Raw genomic sequence first — 9,085 nt, 5'->3', positions numbered from 1 at the left:
CTGGAATTAGCATAAATATGTAACACGTATTATGTGAAAGTACAGTTTTGGTCCCCTTGGAATACAGAGATGAGTAAGACTTCATCCCTGCTTCCAGGGGGCTGGTGATCTGGTCGGGGTCACAGGTTAACAGGTGATGCAACAAGATATACGAGGCAATGTGGTCGAAGTGGCATGGTCACACGCTCCTGTGGGGGTGCAGGTGGAGGAGCCTCCTGGGTCCTAGGGTAGGCTCTGCATTGGTCCCCAGTGCCCAGAGCCAAAGGGCAGCATCAGGTGGGGGTGGGGGGTGGGTAGAAGGCCTGCAGCAGCGGCCCATCTCCGGGCCGGAAGAGGAAGTGGCTTTGTGCCCTTCAGATCAGACTGTCTAGGTGCTCGCTTCTCTGCCTCAATGTTAAATGACTCATTCTCGGTCGATTTATATGTAAAATGGCTCTGGTTTTTAAGTTTCTCAAAGAGCAGGATCACGTCATTCTAACGTGTGTTGCACAGCCTAAGACACAGCAAATGATTTCTGGAGCTGATAGAGATGTTTCCAGGCAGAACTGTCCTCAGCCCAAATTCTCAAGTATCTGAAAGTTCCCTGGTCACCCCACCCCCACCCCTTGCCTTTTCATACTCATGCTCTGCCCCTGGGGCCTGCCTCTATGCCTCCCGATGCTTCTCAGAGCCTCCCTGCTTTGGGCCTCACCCAGGCCTGGCACCCTTGCCAGATCTTCTCTAGAAATTAGGCTTCTCCTCCCCTCACCTGCCTGTCAAACTGCCTCTCTCTCTCTTTCTCTCTTTCTCTTGGGGCACCTGGGTGGCTCAGTCGTTAAGCTTCTGCCTTCGGCTTAGGTCATGGTCCCAGAGTCCGGGGATCGAGCCCCACATTGGGCTCCCTGCTCAGCGGGAAGCCTGCTTCTCCCTCTGCCACTCCCCCTGCTTGTGTTCCCTCTCTCGCTATCTCTCTCTGTCCAATAAATAAATAAAATCTTAAAAAAAACAAACAAACAACAAACTGCCTCTCTCTCATCTATTCACCAGGAGGACGGCTGGATAATTCAACTAACTTAGGCTAACGTGCGCAAAAGCCCAAATTGCTGGCTTATTTAACATTTATTTAACAAGCCATTGCAAGAAAATCTGGTTTTTAAAAGAAGAGCTTTTAAAAATTCCAATAACCAAAGACTATAGCTCCAGTTGAGATTGTTTTGTTTTTGCTTTCCTGGCCCTCTTAAATGATGCCCTGGGGAAACCGCTTCTCTGCCTAAGAGTCAACTCGCTTTGCCCCTGGGATGTATTTGTAAGGCTCAAGTGCCCCCTGGAGGCAGAAATAATCCCATGTTACATAAAACATTTATACCATGGTATTGGGGGGGGCGGTATGTGGTGTTCCTATAGTGTGTGTGTGGGGTGTATGTGTGTGATATGTAGTATGTGTGTGGGGGTGTGGGGGGTTTGGGAGTATATGTATGGTGTGTGTGTGTAATAGGGTATGTGTGGTGTAGTGTGTGGTCTGTGTGTGTGTGTATGTGGTATGCAGTGTATGTGTGGTATAGTGTGTGTGTGTGTGTGTGTGTGTGTGTGTGTGTGTGGTGTGTGTATGTGGTATATAGTGTATGTGTGATATAGTGTGTGTGTGGTGTGTGGTCTGTGGTGTGTGTATGTAGTATGTAGGGTATGTGTGGTGTGATGCACAGTATGTGTGTGTGTGCATGTGCATTCCTGCCAAAAGACTACAAATGATCGGAACCTGATCTGGGGGTTCCCTCATTCCTCTGCCCCTCATTCTAGACCCCTAGTCCAAGCCACCATTGTCCTGGGCTTTGACTATTTCAATGGTCAACTAACTGGCCCCCTTCCTGTCATTCCCACTCTCTTGCAATTTCTTCCCTACCCAGCCACCAAAGCTCTCATTAATAACTTAATTCAGACCATCTTTTTCACCTGCTTAAAATCTTAAACTGGTTCCCCATTGCACTTCGAATTTTTTCCCCCAGAGAGTAAGATTTCATTTTATTGTTACATCAATCTCACAAATCAACACAGCCAGAGGGGCGCCTGGGTGGCTCAGTCGTTAAGCGTCTGCCTTCAGCTCAGGTCATGATCTCAGGGTCCTGGGATCGAGCCCCATATCGGGCTCCCTGCTCGGCGGGAAACCTGCTTCTCCCTCTCCCACTCCCCCTGCTTGTGTTCCCTCTCTCAGTGTCTCTACCTGTCAAATAAATAAATAAAAAATCTTAAAAAAAAAATCAACACAGCCAGAAACACTGAGCAGGTAAAGCGCAGTGCAGAGTCCTGGCAACTGGAGAGAGGAATCCAGTCTGTCTCCAGGTCCCCAGCCTGGAAAGGTAATGCTATTATACAAGAGCAAGGGCAGCCGACAAACAAAGCAATCCACTCTATAGACATTCTGAGCCGAGGAATAGAAAAACTTCCCAGGCGGGTTCTGTGCAGGGCAAGGAAATGGACCTAAATGCCCTACATGCCCAGAGCTTGCCTGAGGCTCCCACCTCCTCCCCTGACCTCCCTTCCCATTGCTCACTGTAGTTCCAGCCACTCGGGTCTGCTTTCTGTTCTTCACAAACACAACCCTGCTTTGCTCTTGGACTTTCAGCTTTGGCATACAATACCCTCTTTCTTGGACTATTCTTCTCAAAGATCGTCCCATGATTGCCTCCCTCACCTCTTTCTAACTTAGCTCAACAGCCACCTTCTTAGCCATGCCACAACTGGTAAAGCCAAACTTCTCCCTCCATCGTGTTGCCCAGTTTCTTTGCCTTGCTAGCACACATCACCGTCTGAAATGATCTCCTTTCATCCACTCAACACATTCACTGAGTGCCTACAGTAGGCACTGTCTCATGCACTTGGGCTATATCAGGGTACAAACAGATAAGCTCCCTGCCTCCTGGAGCTTACAGATCTTGTCAACCCTTTTGTTTACTTATTTATTGTTGGCCTCCCCCACTAGAATACAAGCTGTCTGAGAACAGGGACCTTGGTCAGTCTTGTTCACTGCTTTATTCTCAGAGTCTAAAACTGCCTAGCACATCATTCATGGTCAATTTTTGTTAAGTGAATAAAATGTTTAGGGGTGCCTGGGTGGCTCAGTTGTTAAGCATCTGCCTTCGGCTCAGGTCATGATCCCAGGGTCCTGAGATTGAGCCCCGCATCGGGCTCCCTGCTCCATGGGAGCCCTGCTTCTCCCTCTCCCACTCCCCCTGCTTGCGTTCCCTCCCTCGCTGTGTCTCTCTCTGTCAAATAAATAAATAAAATCTTAAAAAAAAGTTTATATTTTTATTAGGGTACACAGATAACATTTTAAATTCCATCACTGTGACGAAGTTAATTCATTCAATTAGTATTTACTATAAAAATAAGGCAAACAAGAAACTGAATTACTACTTATTCCAGTGATCTATAATAACAATTGTTAGCACTTATTGACCACTTACCATATGTCAGGGTCTATAATGAGTGCTTTATATATGTTACCTCATCTTACCGACACAAAATTCCATGACACAGGCAGGATTATTCTCCCCTTTTTAAGATGAGGAATTTGGGGCTTTAAGAAGTCCACCATCACAAAGCCATCAAATGGTAGAGCCGGTCTTCAAGGACAGGACAGTCCGGCTCTAGAGTCCACGCTTTCAACCTCCTCTCTGTGCTACCTCTCCACCTGTCCACATTCATATCACAAAGAACGCCTACTCACCAGCTCCCTATCACCCTCTGAATGAACTCAACCCTCTTAGCAGGTCCTGTGGGACTCTGGAGGCCTCCAGCCCCGCTCCTTGCTAGCCTCTTCTATTACACTCATCTCTCCTGCACTGAACTCTGGGGGCTCCTAGACTGTCAAGCTTCTTTCTCCTTTCTTCTTGTGCAATTGCACAGTTTGTTTCCTCCTTTCTAACTCCCACTCACAACTCCTTCTCATACTTCAAGACTCAGCCATTATCTCCTCCAGATGCCCTTCCTGGTTCCTTGGGCTTGGTCCCGTGCCCTTTCCCTTCTGTTCCGCAGCATCCCAAACATGCCTCTGCAATACTCAGTGAACTCCTTCCCTTGCTGCAGTCCCAGCTATTTGGGAGACGAGGCTTTGCATTTCATCTCCAAATTCCCAATGTTTAGCACAAAGCTTGGAAAGGAGATTGTTGACTAACTGCATTGAATGATGGATATTCATTTGGGGATTGGCTGCATGCCGTGTTTTAGTATTTTGCACACAGAGGGCAAAGAATCCTATTATTAAGAGAGGGTTAGAATGTGGCATGTGGAAGTCTTCATTGGTGAGATCACCTGGGCATTGGGGGTAGTGGGGATGGGGATGGTACACAGAGCACCAGTTGGCAAAAACATATCTTTCCCTCATTCTCACCCCAGAAGACTATTCTAATCACCCAGCTAGAAAAATAGATGCTGGGATTTTCCCCTCAAGCCATCTGACTCCAGAGCCTGCAATAATCTCTAGGCTATGTTGCCTCAAATATACTGGACCTTCCAAAGAACGGATGCATCCCTTTATTCGTATACACTTTCAGTGGCTGTATCTGCATTTTTCCAAAATAATCAATTTTCTAAAAACACTTTTTAAATGTTAATAAATGGCTAATGTCTCGTGATGGGTGCGCAGAAAGATTAAGTAATTTACCCAAGTTCACACACTACTAATAATAGAGCAATTTGCCTCTAGATCCTGTTCTCTTAACCAATAGACTATCTTGTCTTAAAAACAACTCGGTCACTCAATTACTCATTTTATGAATATTTACTGAGTGCCACAGCATGCAAGCTATTGTTCTAGATCAGCAATTTTGATAAAACTTTTAGTGAGGGGTGCCTGGATGGCTCAGTCAGTTAACCATCGGACTCGATCTCAGCTCAGGTCTTGATCTCAGGGTTGTGAATTCAAGCCCTATTTTGGGCTCCATGGAGCCTACTTAAAAACAAACAAAGAAACAAAAAACTTTCAGTGATATTGGAATGTTCCATATCTGTCCTGCCCCATATGGGAGCCACTAGCCACATGTGGGTATTAAGTACTTAAATGTGTCTAGGGCAACTGAAGCAATGAATTTATTTTATTTCATTGTAAGCTCAAGTTAAGCAGCCACATGTAGTGATGAGCTACCAAAATGGACAGTATCATTCCAGATGCTAGGGAAACATCAATTAAGAGCAAAGATCCTTGATCTTGCCGAGTTTACATACTGGGATGAAGATAGAGGTGAGGGGAAAAGAGAAAGACAGTAAATAAGAGACGTAATACGTAAGTAAATTACATAGCTTGTGATATGCTACAGAAAATTAAAAAGTACAGCACAGTCAATAGGGGCTGACGTGCATTTTAAAATAGAGTGGTCACACCAATCTTAGAACTTTCTCATGCTTTGGTTAGGATAATTCGATCTGATCAATTCCAACTCCAATTTCTCTCCTTCTCTCCTCCCTTTCCTCTTCTGAGTTCAGCTCCTCAAAGCTGGGGAAGGAAGGGGATAGGAAAGGCAGGCTTGCCTTTGGCGCTGGCCTTGCTCTGGGTGCATCTGATGCTGGTCGTCTCTGCAGAGATGAGGGCTCTTCAGAGACTGTGCTGTGGGGTTCTCTAGGGCATAGTGTGCAGGTTTGCCTTGACCCCCTTCATGGTGGAGTGCCCCTCAGACAAGGGCAGTGGTTTCTGCTGCAGTTAGCCTACCCCCATGGCCCTTTTCAGGTGATTGATCTCTCCTTTGGCTCCTTGGGCAGCCCCCAGGCTCCTCCCCTTCCTGTAACAATATTTTCCTTCATGTGGAGCCATGGAAATGGCTGAGAGCCCTGATGTCCTTCACCAGGCCACTGTACTTTCAAACCAGCTGGATAAGCCTCTCCACCTTCAGAAATCTCTCTATGAGAAATACGCCTCAGTCCTTAGATCCATGAGACCTCTGTACTCTGGCTGCCCCCAAGACACACACCAAGCCCTCCACAGACCCCCTTATCATGCTTGACTCTGCTTGGACAGTTACTGCACTGTGGAGGATGCACTCTTGACAGCTCACAATTTGCCAGCTGGGGAGAGAGCCAAACATATTCCCTTCAATTTAAAAAATAATTTTTATCATCGAAGTGTAGTTGACATACAATGTTATATTAGTTCCAGGCATACAACATAGAGATTTGGCAACGTTATACATCACACAACACTCACCGTGGTTAAGTGTGGTCACCATCTGTCACCATACAACGTTATTACCACATTATTGACTATATTTCCTATGCTGTACTTTTCATCTCCGTGACTTATTTATTTTATAAAACTGGAAGTTTGTACCTCTCAAACCCCTTCCCCTATTTCTCCCACCCTCCCTCTTCAATCTTTTGGTGACCAGATGATTTTGTGAAGGGGAGGATAGGCATCTTGATAAGAGCCCTGAACTCTCCCTGCCTTTTACAGTCTGCCTAGGTCTAATGCAAACATGTCCCTGCCACCTAATCAGTTTCTCTCCCACTGCATTCTGTGACAGTGGAGCCTGGAGAAGGAGGGCTGGGCTCATGGATGAGAAGGCAGCAGGCTGTGCCATCCCTGTTTAACCCTACAAGGAGGTGTGGTTGTCCACTCGTGGCAGCTCTGTCTGGAATGTATGGGGCTTACCACCACTTCCCTTAAGCTTTGAGTCTTAGTGCCAGTTTAGGATGAGAGGAATCAGCCTCCTCTTACACTTTCTGGTGTTAAATCACAAATATAATTGTTAACAGGGACAAGTGGGTGGCTCGGTCGATTAAGTGCCCAACTCTTGATCTCAGCTCAGGTCTTGATCTCAGGTTTGTGAGTTCAAGCCCTGTGTTGGGTTCCACGCTGGGTGTGGATCCTACTTTTAAAAAAAACTTAAAAAATAAAAACCAGTGCAATGTTTTAAAAAAGATTTTATTTATTTATTTGACAGAGGGAGACACAGTGAGAGCGGGGACACAAGCAGGGGGAGTGGGAGAGGGAGAAGCAGGCTTCTCGCCAAGCAGGGAGCCCAATGCAGGGCTTGATCCCAGGACCCTGGGATCATGACCTGAGCTGAAGGCAGACACTTAATGACCGAGCCACCCAGGCACCCCAACAAGTGCAATTTTAAACCATATATTAAATGATCGGTCTACATCACATCCCTGGGGGTACAATATAAAGACTTCCTTTTTTGGTTGTCTTGTTTGGTTCACTAAAAGGGATCCTCCCCAAGAGAATAAACTTCAAATCTCCCACTGACCACAGTGACCAAAATATATAAGAGAAGAAGAAAGATCTAAGAGCCGTAGGGTTTAGTCTAGCATCATAGTTGCCAAGACAACTGTTCTGCCACAATTTGTGTCACCTGACCTGCTGCTTCATAGTGATCAAAGGAGGAACTGTTCCTCCTGATTTTATGGAGAAGTTATACATTAAGTACCCCCTCCCCCAAAGAGCAATTGTTCAAGCTGAATAAGTGCTCATTGACTCTGAAAATTTGAAGGGCTATATCTGATTGGTGTCAGATGTGAACGTAAGAAATGAAAAGAACCTGAAGGAGAAAATTTATTCATGTATTTCTGATAAGTTTGCACTTCTAAGAAAATAGGACCAATTATAAATAGATTTTGCAGCTTCTAATAAGCACAAAAGAAAAAAGAAGGCAAAGAGAACTGGCCTTTACAATTCGTATTTTAAAAAACATTTATAAAATGCTTGTAATGCTTATTATGATGAATTTGGTAAGTGTAAAAGATGTGCAAAGTTGGTAATGCTTTTATTTGTTTTACCATTGGACAGATTATTGTTCATTCTGGCTCTCAAGCCATATTTTATAACTATTTTCAAAAATGGTTTTGATCTTGCATCTAAAGGGAAGCCTCATCCAAGAATGGGGATGTGGCTCTAAGAATTAGTAACTGAATACTTTCATATCTAAAGCAAATTAGCCTTTAGAAAACTCTCCGTTGCAGATAGGCCCAGTCGTGGGGAAAGAAGACCATAGACACCCACAATGTTCATACCGGTTAATTGTAAGACAATGATGCAATCCAACAAATTTATTGCAATGATTCTTTTTTTTTAAAGATTTTATTTATTTATTTGAGAAAGAGAGAGAGCACATGAGCAGGGGGGAGGGGCAGAGGGAGAGGGAGAAGCAGACGCCTCGCTGAGCAGGGAGCCCAAAGTGGGGCTTGATCCCAGGGCCTCGAGTTCATGACCTGAGCCGAAGGCAGACGCCTAATGACTGAGCCACCCAGGTGTCCCTTGTCTGTTCTTCTTATCACTTAAAAAAAATAGATAAAAGTAATATGATGATATTTGAGGAATATACTATTTTCTCTTCGTTTTTTTTTAAAGATTTTATTTATTTATTTGAGAAAGAGAGCACAGGAGTAGGTGGGCGGAGCAGAGGGAGAGGGAGAAGCAGACGCCTCACTGAGCAGGGAGCCCAGCGTGGGGCTGGATCCCAGGACCTCGAGATCATGACCTGAGCCAAAGACAGATGCTTAACCAACTGAGCCACCCAATCGCCCTCAGTGATTCATTTTTTTAAAAAGATTTCATTTATTTATTTTAGAAAGAGAGAATGTGCACCCACTAGAGGGAGGCAGAGGGGCAGAGGGAGAGGAAGAGAATCTCAAGCAGACAGTTATGGGAAAGAAGACTGTAGATACCTATAATGTTCATACTGATAAATTGTAAGACAACAATGCAATCCAACAAGTTTATTGCGATGACTCATTCTTTTTTAAGAGTTTATTTATTTGAGAGAGAGAGCACTTGTGCACCAGAGTGGTGGGGTTGGGGGTTGGGTGGGTGAGGGGCTGTAGACAAGGGAAAGAATCTCAAGCAGACTCTGAGCACAGAGCCGGAAGGAGGGCTCCATCTCATGACCCTGAGATTATGACCTGAGCTGAAATTAAGAGTTTGACACTTAGCGGACTGAGCTACCCAGGCACCCCTCACAATGATTCATTTTGATAGCACCTAAAACCCACCATGGGCAAAGCTGGGGCCAGGGGAGGAGTAAGTCACAGTTCTTGTGCCTTAGCAGGATATACAGTGTAGATTCTGTGACAGGGGCCCTGAGGGCTCAGCAGGTGGCTCCTCCCACCCACCCAG

The sequence above is a fragment of the Zalophus californianus genome, chromosome 3 (genome assembly GCF_009762305.2).
Source record: "Zalophus californianus isolate mZalCal1 chromosome 3, mZalCal1.pri.v2, whole genome shotgun sequence".
NCBI lineage: Eukaryota > Metazoa > Chordata > Mammalia > Carnivora > Otariidae > Zalophus > Zalophus californianus.
This window is presented reverse-complemented; position numbering follows the sequence as displayed.